Source organism: Strigops habroptila, chromosome 6, assembly GCF_004027225.2.
Source record: "Strigops habroptila isolate Jane chromosome 6, bStrHab1.2.pri, whole genome shotgun sequence".
In the NCBI taxonomy this organism is placed as follows: domain Eukaryota; kingdom Metazoa; phylum Chordata; class Aves; order Psittaciformes; family Psittacidae; genus Strigops; species Strigops habroptila.
In genome coordinates, this window is record NC_044282.2 from 19,094,910 (window position 1) to 19,110,203 (window position 15,294).

The window sequence follows — 15,294 nt, forward strand, 5'->3', positions numbered from 1 at the left end:
TTGTTGCAAGAAAGTTGCAGAAGTATTTTTGAAAACAAACTTTCAGTTTTTTGCTCTTTTCTTGTTAGTTTCTATTATGTTTGATAGGCACTGAATTTCTATTTTAATTTATTTTAAACACCTTGAAATTCTTTGGTATATTTTCGACTTGAAAAGAATGTTAAATAGTTACTTTAAAATATAATGTCTCAGTGGTCTATAAAACAAAGAGATCTATCTTTAAGTTACTTAAATCCTGCAGTGAATATATCCACTGCTAGCCACATTGTCAATGACACCAGTCTATAATTAAACTATTCATTTGTATTAATTACAAAATTTCACATAGGTGTTATTCCTTGCTGAAAGGAATGTTTTCCACAGACAAGATTACTAAGTTTCACATACAAAACAACCATGTAACTACTTTTCCTTTTCACATACGTCTTTGGACTTTGATTCAGCTAAACAGATTACAGAGGATTTCAAATGTATTTAAACCACCATAAGTTAACTGAAACTTTTAGTTTGTACTCCCTGTTGTCATAGTTTTGGTTGAGATGGGTTGGGTTGGGTTGGGTTGGGTTGGTTTGTGTGTGTGTGTGTTAGCTGCTGAAGTGCTTTTTTTCCAGAACTGAGAATTTTACTAAAGAATGCCGTTAGATGAAGGACCCAACCATGTCATTTACACCTCAATTGCATTTTTATCACCATTCCCTTCATGCCTGGTGTATTTGCTCTTTTAACATACTCAGTGTCTGGTGTATACCTTATGCAACCCAATGAATTTCATGGTCTTCTTAAAGCAATTTAGTGGAAGAGATTCAATTTTTAATGTGGTGACTAAATACAGCTATCTGGCACAGTAGAGACACTGAATTGTCACACTGCCGACATTCATTCTTTTTGCCAATTTATTTTTTTTTTTTTTTCCCCTCCCAGAATCTCACTTAAGTATATTTCAAAACACTTCTTCCTTTGGATAACTAAAGTTCATTTTATCAACTTGGATTGCACCACATAACTTCTAAATAGCCAATTTATACACTGAAGGCAGCAAATAATCATTACTGTCAATGTCAGCTAGAATATTAGATCTGAATAGCATATTATTTGTGTTTTCTCAAGATAAATAAATACTAAGACCAAAGTTTTCACTAATTCCAAAAATTCTCCAAGAAGACTGGGAGAGCAGTCTCCTGGTGGACAAAGATTTCCCATAAATAACTAGAAATAAAATGATAGTGAGGTTGTTCTTCAGAAGCCTAAAGCTAAAATCTGTGTGAAGAAATCTAGAATTTACCATTAATCCAAAATATATAGGTAGGTACATCCCTTTATTTAAGTAAGAAAAAGAAGTTCCAGATATTATGAATCAAAATAAACCATGCCTCTAAATAAATTTGTTTGTGAGAACATGATCCTTTTAAGTTCCATTATAAAAATAATGAATTAATTTAATTTTACTTAAGAGATTAAATAGGATGGCAATTTTGAGGGTGGACACTTTAAAGAATCTCTAAAAATCACATTATTTTTGTCAGATTTCCCCAGATATTTCTTTGATGGGTATTAAGATCAGGTATATTTGCTCACTTGTTTGGTTTTTTTTTCTTTGCAAAAAGATGTATATCTGGATTATTATTTACTTTATAAAATTTTGTAACAAAATTTTAGTGTCAGTCATTTATCTTTTTCATGTTGATTAAAGAGTATTACACTTTCTAAGATTTGGGACACCTTCAAGAGATGAAAATTTTCTATAATATGGGTTTTTTACAAAATTTCATCTACAGAAAATGCTAACTTGTGAAAAAAAACTTACAACAACAAACTTAGAAGTTTGTTTGGCTTTTTTTAATAAAGCAGCCCTTAGATTCATGATCTTTTCTTTGTCATCAATTTATAGATTACCAGTAAAGAGAAATAAAGCAACTGGCAAAACAGCATGATGCAGGAAGAGGGGATACACTTGCTATTTGGTTTGAGCATCAAGAATGAAGGGGCTATATAGTCAACAAAAAAATGGTCATAATACACAAAAAAGCAAAATACTTGAAACCTTGCCTCTTGGTAAAATCTCCATTTAACCTCTGCATTAATACATATTAAAGCTGTACTAGTTCAAGTGTGTCTTTCAGTTCTGTAACTAAATAATATGTATCATAAGTGCCAAATGGGTAGTGTCAAATCTGATTTCTGGAGATCATATATTTATTTAGTACTCTAAACTGGATCCTCAGGGGAGACAATGTTAGAAAAAAATGTATACTGAATGTTTTTCTGGTCCTTTGCCTGAAGGCTTTGCCCTTAATTGTTTAAATTAGCCTGATTTCCACATAAGGTCTATGTTACCTAGAAGTCCTGCTTTTTCAGTTATCTCTTATTACTTTCCCTATGGGCTATGCACACTTCTGTTGTGAGATGGTCATGTTCTGGGTCAATACTAACTTTTTTTTTTTTTAGTAATATTTGGCAGTGTGCCCTTCAGCAGCCTTATTCAGGATTCAAGTTAGAAACAGTATTATTGCTTACAAATGTGTTAAGCTCTGGCAAAATAAAATCAGTTGTCATACTGGTAGCACTGAAGTATGATTTTGGTCATCCTTCTTCATTTTTTCATAAGAGAATCTTCATTTTCTTCCTTCCAAAAGAAGATGAAAATGAAAAGGACTTTGGTATCTTTGCCATAACTTCACCTTCAGCCTAAGACTAATCATACAAGAGGCTACTCAAGTTTCCAGCAGATAGTTCAAGTCCACAAGAACTATTGCTCATTAGGGATATTGAGAATATGGTCAATTCCAGACATTTTCGTTTTCTGCAGAGACTTAGGGTAGAAAAGCCAATTATAATTAATCTGTAGTTGCCTGACAGATCCCTCACTCTGGGAGAATTCTCACTAAAGGATTTATGAGAGATTTCAGTTTTTCATCCACTGCCTGAACAGTCAGAAATGACAAGAACATATCAGAGAATCTAACCATAAGCACCAATTGTAGCCCTTTGCCCTTTTCAATTTAGTACCTTCAGCAAACACACTGGAAATGGTTGATATCACCATACTAAACAACCAAGTTATGCTAAAGCTCAGTAACTGAATATATAGAAGTATTACATACATTGAACTATTTTTTATTTTATTATGTAATTTAAACTATTCTTCCTTTAATGACAGGTGCATAATCATGGATCTCTTGTCTTTAAGAATTAGGGTTAGAAATAATAATTATATTCTACTCACTTTGTCACATTCGTATAATAAATGTCATTAAAAAATACCACCCACAACAATGTATTTTAATCTTTACTGACAAAATACAATTGCATGCATATCAGCGATGTAGTGATTATAAATAATTCCTAACAATGCACTGTACATCTTAGAAAGAACAGACCAGGCCAGACCAGACTAGGCATCAACCATTGCTCTAGGAAGCCTGTTCCAGTGTTTTACTACCCTCTCAGTAAAGAAATGCTGCCTGCTGTCCAGTCTCAGCCTTCCATGGCACAGTTTTGAACCCTTCCTACGTGTCCTATCACTGGATACTAGGGAGAAGAGCTCAATGCCTCCCTCTCCACTTCACCTACTCAGAAAGCTGTAGAAAGCAATGAGGTTGCCCCTCAGCCTCCTTTTCTCCAAACTAGACAAGCCCAATATCATCATTATAAGTGGTGTTACCATTGCTACTTCAAAATCATTAGTCATCACTGTGCCTGCATTGTCACTTCTCCTGTAAGTCTGAATAAGTATTTTATTTTTGTCTTTCAGTCTTCTCAACAGTTTAGATGAACTGCTGTCTCAAGGAAGGAAAAAGATTAGAGGGAGCATCCAGCTGGCTGCAGACTGCTATATATAGAAATGTTTCTCATGGACCTGTGAAGTAGACATGATGTATACAAAATGTCTGTCTGGATTCATGTTAGATGTTAAAGTGGCAGATTAATAGCAAGATTAAGTGTTGTAAATAGATTAGAAAACATAAATTCTGCTTTATCCCACCTTTATCTCTGCTAGGAAAGGGTCCTGATTTTGGACTGAGAGAGACGCAAGTGATCTATCAATAGGAAGTTGGCCTGCAACCATACTGTGTAAAGCCTTTGCTAAAAACATCTGTCTGACGTTGTTTGTGGGAAACATGAATTGTATTTCAGTTCTTTGTGTGTGTTACTCGCAAAGAAACCTATGGTTTCTTTCTCTTGCCCTGATAAGCAATTAGCAATGAAGTGGGCTGTAAATGATGGAAAGAATGATGGATAAGGAATGGCCTTGTAACCCTATGTTATATGAAGCACGAATAAGACATTTTTCACAGGTAGTTTTCACATCATTCAATTCAAATGAAAATGTTTTAGTTTTCCACTTCCAGTTATCTCACTTGTCTTAGGGAAGAGGCATTCCTCAGTTGTCCTGAGGGAGAAAACTGATCAAGCATTCTGTGTGTAAATTCAGCTTCTATCTTACAAAACTACATCAATTTCTCACATCGTACTTCCTTTGTCATCCTCTTGCTTTTCTATCTTTGTTCTTCTCCACATACAAATTTTCCCTGTCATGAAAATTGAAGGTCTATCTTTTGGGAGTCAAGCTCTACATTAGAAAAGGTTACTTACAGTGTGTCTCTCATACAAGCATTCAATTAAGAATTAATAATAGAGCTTCTATTTAATTAAATATTAAATTATTTTAAAAATAATTATTTAGCTTAATAAAGATGCAGGGATAAATCTACTCTAACTAATCTGAAGCTGCAAAACCTGTAAATTGTGCTGTTTTAAATATGTTAGATTTTTAAGAAAATCATTATTTTCTCAGTTACTCTTGTACCCAGACTAATCTGCCATTAAAGCACAAAGACCTGACTTAGTTAAGGGATCTCATCAGCACAAGCAAAACTTAAGAATTAACTGATACATCCAACATATCTATAAAATATTAAATTTTCTTAATGTTGCTTGTTTATCTGTTGTAAAAATGCAACTGATGGTGTCCAGCAGGATCAAATGTGGTATTGGCACTAGGTATCTGATATTTTAATACATCTAGAAACATGTAAAAATACTTGGTAATTTTCAAGTTATGTGGTTCACTTAGTAAATCTTCTATACAGACTGACAGTTGTATTATCTACAGAAATTTAAATAACTGAAGTCCTGTGCTCACTTTAAGGGCATATATAGTGTAAGTAGTGGTAGGACTAGGGGTAATGGCTTTAAACTGGCAGAGGCTAGATTTAGATTAGACATCAGAAACAAATTGTTTACAGTGGGTGGTGAGACACGGGAACAGGTTGCTCAGAGAAGCTGTGGATTCCTGGAAGTGTTCAAGTCCAGGCTGGATGGGGCTTTGAGAAACCTGGTCTAGTAGAAGGTGTCCCTGCCTGTGGTAGAGGGCGTGGTGGAACAAATGATCGTTAAAGTCTCTTCCAAACGAAACCATTCTACGATTCTATGATATATTTTCAATACCCTTTACTTTCAGAAACACATCCACCTCCTTATTTTAAACTGGGTTTAGATAAAAAATTTCATTGTGTATACATATTTTTATACTATCTTTATAAGATCAGTGGTAACAGTAATCTCAATGAAGAGAACGCTACATTTCTCTATGTACGCACTGCACTCAAAAATAGTTGGTATATTTAAGACAGTTGACAGTTTTTGTGACTATAATTCAAAGTGCATTTTGAAGATTAATAAGCACCACAACAGACCACAGGAAAATACTTGATCTGTCCTTGAAGCCAAGTTTAAAATTGTGTCTCGTTAGTAAAGTAACTACTGGACAGTTAGAAAAAATATAATTACATGTTTACTAAGTGAGAATTGTCAATACTGTAATATGGTGGAAGTAAGTGCTTCTGGGGAGAAAGAAGTAATTCTGTTTTATTAAAAACTGTGTAAATGCTACCAATAAAGAAAACAATATGTAGAGGAGACACTAATAATTATTGGTTTACATCTGTAATATGTATATATACATATGCACATAGAATTATTTAAAACAAATTATTTTGTAGTCTATTCTTCAGGGGAAGATTATTACATAAGAAAACAAGAAACATGTTATCTCTTTCCCTGGTTTACACTGAGTGTGCACTACAGTTCCAGTAGAACTGAATGACAAATGCTCTAATTTAGTAGTGATCACACTCTGGAAAACATATAAATGGCTACTCATACTGCAGAATAAGGTTTCAAGATTGCATCACTTTCTAGGGAATATGATTAGTGATGTAGTCGTTAATTCAGAACAACAAAACTAAATGCATTTGGAAGAATGACAAACAAGGAAAGCTGTGTCACAGTAATTCGTATCGTAAAACTACATTGCTACTCAAGCTGCAAACGAAACACATGGGTTTCTTTCTGCTTGAACCTACATATAAACTGCATAAAAATAATACACAAATTTCTTTAGAGTCATAGAACAAAAGGCAGAAAACATCTTGTATTAACATTGTGAGGCATTCAGCACGAAAAAAATTGGTAGAAAGAGGGCCCAATATCCCTGACAATCATTATGAAACATTTCTAGTACCTGCTATACATGATCTATTCTGATGAGTTATTGTAGGAATAGAATGATACAAAGGAAAGCATAACTGTCATTATTCAAATGTATATTTAGATTAATCTTAACATTTGGGTTATACTAGAATCAAATCAAGGGTTGAAAACAGAAGCTGACACAGAATGTTGAAAGTTAAAAGCATCTTAAATCCCTACAGAAGCCATTTGGGATCAAAAGTCTTTTCCTATTTAAAGAGTGTACATTAGCCAGCATTATCTATATTTTAAGTTAAGGTTATAACAGTATAAAGGAGACTTCCACATGGTTTTTCAATAACCTGGGTTTCCTTTGAAAGAGTTACATTTATTTGTGAATTTTACCTCCACATGACACCAAAATAGTGTCGTATTTTGTTGTTGGTAGGATTGTAGGAATTGATACCTATTGGCAAATGTGTGCCTTAAACCTAACTGATGACATTCAAAATTTTGCCAAGGAATAAATCATTTCACTTTTCCATCTCACTAGAGACTATGCTTTATACACACATTTGGTAACATAAATCTTTTATCATGTTGACATCCATAGAGAAGATGTAGCCCCTACTGACTGCTTAAATAGAAACTTTGAGTAAGTAATGAAACTCTTTTATGTCATCCAAGTTGCAAATCTTCTCACCCTGCATTTATAAGTGCAAAGAGTTATCTTAACCTTCTATAATCCCACAGAGATTTAGATATGTTCCATTTCCTAATTTTTTTAAATGACTGTTTAAAACACAGAGGAAATTTTAATTAGGGTTTAGTGATACTTACTATTGAATATAAAAGTATTTTTAAAAATATAAAAACTTAAATAATTTTAATATTATAGCTTTTGGCATATACCATTTTTCAATCGTCTCTAAGTTAAAACAATTTGACAACTTCTATCTTTCTAGCTTTCCACTAGTACTTCTGCTGAGTAAGCAAAATCCTCTGCCATGTACCCATGAAAAACCTGAAAAATGTGTTTGTCTAAATTTAAATTTCAAATTACTGTCAGTGCCACTAATTGTAGATGAGAATGCACAGTCAGTATTTCAGGCTGCAGGGGAATATGCATGCTTTCAGAACTGTTCTTTATCATAATTATACTGAAGTGAACAATTAAATCTAACAATCTGGAAAACCATTCCACAAGAACAGGTGGGTGAGCTATCTGATCAAAGTAAGAAATCACTAAATACAGAAAAAAGTGTCTATTCAAGCCCATAAACTGATCCACAGATTCTTTAGAGGTAATTTTTATTTTCATTTTATTTGCTAACCCTCAATAGTCTCAAAATAAAATCTACAGAAAACCCAAGCCTGATCAAAGGCATTAATTTGGTTCAGACCTGTCATTTTGAAAGCCCTTAACAGTTTTGAGGATAAAAAGAAATATATTTCAAAATGGGTACTGAGCAAAAGAATAATATATCTTTAAAACAGTTGAAATCTGGCAAGAAACAAGATGCAGTATTTTAAAGTTTGAGAATTACCAGTTTGTTTCATTGCAAGAGTACAAAGAGAAGATGATGCTCAGTGACGTTGGTTCAGACAGGTTTCCTGCTGTACCACCTTGCAGCATCAGGGATGTTTAAGCTGTCACATCTTCAGATGATGCAAAAATGTTGTTGTTGTTGTTTTAATTAAATCACTAATCTAACAGAGGATCATATTAATTTACATCTGGCCCCATGACTCAGGCTCCAGTATGAGATAAGCACATCACATTGGTTATCACATAACAAGACAACTTCTGGTAATGTGAAGGAATAACTGTGTTAGTATGCAGCTGTGGAGTGAATTTTCCTGCAAGGTCTCTCTAAGTTCAGGCCCATGAATAGTAAAACACTACCTTCTTCCTGGACTTCCTGCGTGTGACAAGCTTGGCTACTGCATTCTGAAGACAGGATTCAGTGCCTGCAAACAAATACAATGTGGAAAGCCCAGGTCGTGAGACATATGTTTTATAGGTTAGGCCAGCAGGTTCATAGGTTTACAATCTGCCAACAGAGCCACATGAACCACAAATAACTGAAAACAAATTGAAAGGGGGTGGTAACTGGCAAGACTAGTGCTTGGAGAAAAGAAATCTGAAAATAAAGGTGGCTGCGAATATTTTTTTCCCTGGAAAATGTAACTCATTAAAACAGAAAAGGTTCATAGAAGTGTATTGATTTCTGTTTTTTTCAAGTAAACAGTGTCAAAACATATCGTCATCACTTTTTCATTTCATCACAGTTTCATTTCAATATTAAATAAATTTGCTTCAATGAGCAAAAGAGACCTTATTTCAAGTCTGTTTAGTTTAAATGTACGTTTTAGATTATATTTGACATAATATTGTGGATACATAAGGTATCTATATTAATTACAGTGTTTCGGAGTTATTGAAGCAATGCTTTTTTATAAGATAAAAATGATTACTGAAATGAGATTATTTGACATTGGTCAAAATTACAGAGTCAAGTATAATTAAATAAATATTTTGGAATTTCTACCTTATGGGTTTGACAAATTCCATTTTGTCATTCTAGTTGTAAGGAAAAGAACAACTCACAAATACCAAAACATCAGAATTTACAGTGAAATAGGGGAAAACCCAAGGGAACAGATTTCACTTTTGCATGCTTATAGTAGCAATGTCTCCTATATTGGGACATAGTGAACTGACTTTATCATCCTGGAGAAAACTTCTAGAATAAAAGGAAAGGTCACTGGAATTTATGACAGACAGGCAGCACATTACTATTGGGGGCACTTGATTCAGATGTATGGGGACTTTCTTCATAAATTTTTGAAAATCCATCTGTATAAAGATTTTTTTTTAAGTTAAATCTATTTGGTGGAACCTCTCATATCTCACTCTGCAGTCACCTTGCTGCCAAGCTTAATGTTTATTTCAGGATCTTCTAAAGCAGAATTTCTAAAAAGTTAGAAGTTAAGAATCCATGCTTTTCAAATTGGTGGTTTTAACTTCAGAATCTGATGAGGACTTGTACTCCTCGAGAATTTATTAGCTTACCTCTTGAATAGAAAGTTTCATGACCAATTAAAAACAAACACTATTCAGTTTATACTTTGGACCCAATTAAATGTAAGTTTTTGGAGACAAATGTAGAACCAGGTTTTCAGCAAGACTAGGCCACATAACATGCCATTTGACCCAGGGTATATAGTCCACTCCAATTAAGACTGTTTATTTAGACACAAGCTGGCTATCTCCACCTTCACTGTGACATGCAAGAACCCCTTTGTAAATTTAAAATTTTGGAAAGTCAGGTCATAACTATTGCTGTGGAAATTAATGAAGCATAAATTCATAGTTACCTTACCAGTAAATTAAATATTAAAGAAAAGAACTAATATTGTGTTTATTATTCAGTCAGTAAGATAACAGGAAAATAAGAAACTGAATTCTTGTTGGATAACAAAAAGAATCCTTATTATCTTGGTAGCAGGAAGTGGATCTCTAGAATTTCCTAGCTAAGGCATATATACAGGCATAATGCTCAGAGACATACATCGTCCTCTTTCTAGTGTACTTAGGTTGATGAGGACCTAAAATCTAGACTTTCTTGAAAAATATTTTAAACACTGCAGTTTTGTAAAAAAACTATGGCCAATCATGTTTTGAGCTTGACCGAATGCTGCCAGTATATGAGTTTAGGCCAAGAGGATTCCAATACACAGAACTGTTTTTCAGTATTCCAAGATACAAATATCACGGTAGTAAATCTTCTAGACCCATGTACTGGCAAAGTTTAAGGTATCTAGAAGAGTTTTGCAGAAGGAGTAGAAACAGGACTTCCTATAACTAGGGCAACCTTCTGTAACTGAGTTGCTGAGTCAGATTTATATTTGGTCTTATCAGTAGCCATTCGGGCACAGAAGCTTTGATAGTCTGGGGTGACAACAGATGAAGTCAAACCATACTTAGATGCCTTTTCTTCCGAGGATTTAGTTAGTGAAGAGAACTTAAGTAAATATGTCCAAGTCTGTGTCTCATGATGGGATGCAATGCATTGATCTGTAAGCTAACACTGACTCAGGCTGTCATTTCCACATGGTACAGTGCGATATCACACAGCAATTTTAGCTTAAGTATGGAAGCTGGGTGGATCTGCAGCATTCATGCAATGCTGGAGAGCAATTCTTGCTAGCTAGAATATTATGCAACTATGCTATTTGTTGAGACAGTCTTTGTCAGGGACATCTTGGGTTACTTTTCACAGCACTTCTCTGTAGACACATTCTACATCATTTAGATGTCCTGGAAATGGTACCTTTAGCCTTGTAGCTTTGTGTAGGAGTGAATAATTTATGTATGAGCTGTTTATGTTTGAATGTTTCAGTGGGAACACTTCTGTCTTAAAGAATAAGGTTCACTAATTGAATTACAGAGCTCTGCAAACAGTAGGACTGGCTTCTCTATTCACAGTTAGAATGCCAAGATGCCTGTGGATAGATAGGTATGTCTGTCAGTGATCACAGCACCCACTGTGCAGAAATGTGCTTCAGAATAAACATTTCAGATTTTGAAAGTCAATAGAGCTGAACAGCGAGACACAGACTATATGCTCTAGGCAACTATCTTTGGCATTGCAACAGCTAAAAAACAAGCACCTAGCTCTTTCTGGGCAATACTGACCACCTTCTTTAATTACCTAGCCTATCAATTTAGTCAATGGCAACACATTAGGTTCCTCCAAGCAGCAATTTTGAATAGCTGAGTTGCCTGGAATTTCAACTGACTGCACATAGAGCCTGAACTCTTTGACAGGAGAGCTCAAGCAGGAAGCTGCCTGCTCAGGAGGACATGCTGAGTCCCAGAGCACAGTCCTGGAACTAAAGAACATGAGCCTGTCTGCATAGACTTTGCTTCATGTTGCTGCATCCTTGACCAAGATCATGCCCTTGTAAGAAGTCCCTCTCCAGATTTCTCATAAGCCCCCTTTATTGGAACACTGTTATATCATCTTGCTTCCTTCATGTTTGTAGTAATTCTCTCAGTCTTTAAGGGCAAATGCTGGATGCATCATTGGTTTGCAGTTTGCAGATCATCCTTGGCAGTTAGATGGCTCTTTGGCTCACATCATACTCTTCTTTTTGCTGCAAGAAACCTGACCAGACTCACTATTAGCACATCAGTAAGTAGGCAGGTGTAACCTTTTACCCTCCCTCACAGCCAATAAATTTTTTCATGCTGCAATTTTACTATGTAGCAGAACACTAATAGTGCCTCATAAGGGAGGAAAATAAATAGTCTGATGTCTGCACAATGAGCATTAGCAGCTATTATCTCCCTAAACCCTTGATATTAAGTAGAATAGGTTGGGGTATATATTTAGCATATTGACCCCTTGTAAAGGGTTTCCTTTACATGTTACACATCCCAATAGTTTACAGAGACTTGATTAAGTTCAATGAAATGCAGTCCTACAGTAAGGAGGTCTGACACCTCTACCTCTCAAATATTTGCAATGTCTCTGATAATGTTAAGAGCGTTTCTATCAGTCTTTTCAACAGCGTTAACTGGAGAGCAATCTCTGTGAGGAAGTCCCCAAACACCATTTGAGTTAAGAAACGTCTACAAACATGACTGCTAAGCCAGCTGCCCAGTGGCTAAGAGAAATTAATCTTGCCTGGGTTTTCTTTACAGCTGAATTTCATTGCCCACTTTCACAGAAGCTTACAACACATGAAGGAAAAGATCAGTGCCATCTGTCTTGCATACATTAAGCAGAAAAGTTTTTTCTTGTGATATATAGAAAACTTTTTTTTCCCCAGAAGTTTTATCCTTAGCACTGGATCTTTAAAAATCTCTGCAGTACATGAAGTGTCTTCAAAAATGTAGTTATGAAATCTCTCCATGACAAGACCTTTTTAAGGATTTTATTCAACAAAGAGAAGAAACTAGCATAATGTGTGAAAACCAAACCAAACTAAACCACCAAAACCCAAGACAGTTGAAAGAAAACAAACAAGATAAATCCAGAACTTTCTTTTTTCCCCCCATCAACTATTCCTTAAAACAATTCCCTTTGCCAAAATACTGATTTAGTAATAAAACATGGGTTAAACTGATTCCAGCAACTAGTCAACAGAAATTTTTTATGAAAGTAGAATATTAATTAGAGAACAAATAGAATTGTATCTTCTATGCAGAGGTGTTTTCGTTTGTTTTGAGATTTTTTTCTGTGTCAGATTTTTTTATTCCTCAAAGTGGTACCTGATGATGATGTTCAGAAACACCCCTGCAAAGCAGGTTTTATTCTTTTTTGCTATCAATAAACAGCACTTTTAATATTTTTTTTTAATTTAAAATCATCCAGAAAGAATGATGATATAAATATGGAAAAATTGGGAAGAAAAAGTAAATTAGGACTGAATACACTAAGTAAGATACAGTTGGATAAATCTCACCTAAAATTTCACAGAGTTCCTTGGATAAAGTCAAATAAATTTAGAGACCCTAGTTTTTGGGCATGTGCTGAAGTGGTTATATCAAAGAAAGTACCAGAATGAGGCAGACGACAGACCAGTTCCACTTTTGCAAGTCTTAAGAAATGCATGACTTTTTCCAAACAGTTTGAGGAATTTTCCACAAAGTTAGGCTGCATTTTCATCCTTCTGATCAATATACTTGAATTTCACCATGACTCCTAAAATAAACTAATTGGTGATTCAAAATAGATTTTACATGTAGGCTCAGTTCATACAGTTACATGTTATCTTTCCTTGTCACATCATATAAATATTAATACTATTTCAAGACTTAATTATACCACAATCTGATCCCTTTGAGTAAGTGTATTTGACCACAAATATTATTTAGCCAGTTATTTCTGATTTAAGACCCTTAGGCCATGATTCAGTCATAGCATGTTACTTGTAAAAGTAAGCAGTATTAAGCCTTGAGTTGACTACTTCAAGCAATGTAGATTCTTATACAGTAGAGAATTAGAAGTTTTGTTTTAAAAAATTTAAAACAAACTGGAGCAGTTTTAACCTGCCCTTGTGTTCTGGCTGGGACAGTTTGCAGAACGTTAGTTTGTATCACAAAGGAGCAAACTAATTTGTAGATTATCTGTTATTACTGCTTTACTAATAACTTAAAAAGTATAAACCTGTTCATAATGCATATATCTCTATTAACACAACTGAGCAAAGTACTGGGCAATCTGGCTCATAATCAGAAATGCACACAGGCACTTTTAATTTCAGTCTCCATAGTGGCTTTCCTGGCTGGAACTCCAGCTGTTCAGCACCTTGCTTGATCCAATTTTAAAAGAATTCACTAGCCAAATGCTTTCTGTTGCACCAAGTCATAGCATTGCAAATAGTAATTAAGGATAATAGCAAGAAGGGTTATAGTCATAATGTGGTTTCACATTGTAGTTCATGTGTTTTCCTAACTTTATAAACGTGGATATTGACTCCTTTATGCTGTCATGCCAAAGCAGTCACTTCTTTTGACAGAGATTCACATTTTAAGGTCAAACTTAAAATGAAGGGTTTAGATCTGGTCCTATACTGGAACTAAGGCTCTGTGGACCAATGCGGAGATTTTTCTGTGAGTGAGCATTATGAAAGTGTAACTAAAGACATCATTAGCAAGCAGATGGAGGGAAAAAAAAAAAAAATCAACATTCAAGCCAGAATAAAAAATGGTAAGAGAAAACAGTCTGCTGTCAAAATAATGGCAATTCCATGTTCTTTCCTGCTTAGCCCTCTCCTCAACTTCAAAGATGATAGGTAATTTTCTAGGTGCCCAAACAGTGACTTATTTTTTTAGGCGATAACAGGCAGAAGTAACAGGGACATTGCCTGTGTCTGTGGACTGACTATGAGGTGGCTTAGACAAGTCATTGACAGTTATATATTTTATTTTTAGGTAGGTTTTACATATGTCCACGTGAACAACTTTTCCCCTGGATTTAGTTTAGGGCAGTATAAACAGGGAACCTGGGTAATTTGGGCAATGTCTTAATTTAGTTCCAGTTGAAGCAATTTGCAGGTGAAACTATTCTATAAATATAACAGATTCTGTAAAGTGTGAGTTAATACAGAATTTAGGAAGTATATTAAAAAAAAAAAAAAAGGACATGGCTGGGTTTATAAGGTACAGACACCTGGGCAAGTCATTGTAAGTACTCTTTTAGTTAAAGAAAGAATTAGGTAACTTGCCTAATAGCATGTAATTATTGTCACCTTGAATATCTATAACAGATCAGTTGACTTGCACATTAGAAAACCCTATTTCTCTTCATTTACAAAAAGGAGAGTCCAGGATTATCGATTTTGATGTACAAAGCTAAAGCTAAATTCTATTGCATAAGTATGCTTATCTAGTACTATTAAAATGTGGAAGGATATCCAAGACATCTACACTGTGTTGACAGATATGGCACAGGACCTGAAAGTAATCTGATGAAAGAGAAAAATTCAGTCCTTAAATTTAGTGTCACAATGTAAAATTCTACCTATGAGCTATTTTTCTAAACTCTAATTTTAATCAGTGCAGTCAGCTGACTAAAAGTTGGTCAAATAGATCTTAAGTGTCACTAATGTACTAGCTATTACTACAACTTACCTGTAGGGTGAACTGAATGCATATTTCTGGAACAGAAGTGACCCTTGGCTGGGATTCCTTTGCCTGGATTAGAGGTTAGGCTGACCACATTCAGAATTTACTTCACTCTAAACTTGTGTTTTGTCACTTCGCTTGCTTTTCCTTCTAATTTTGCAAATCTAATATCAGCTACAGCC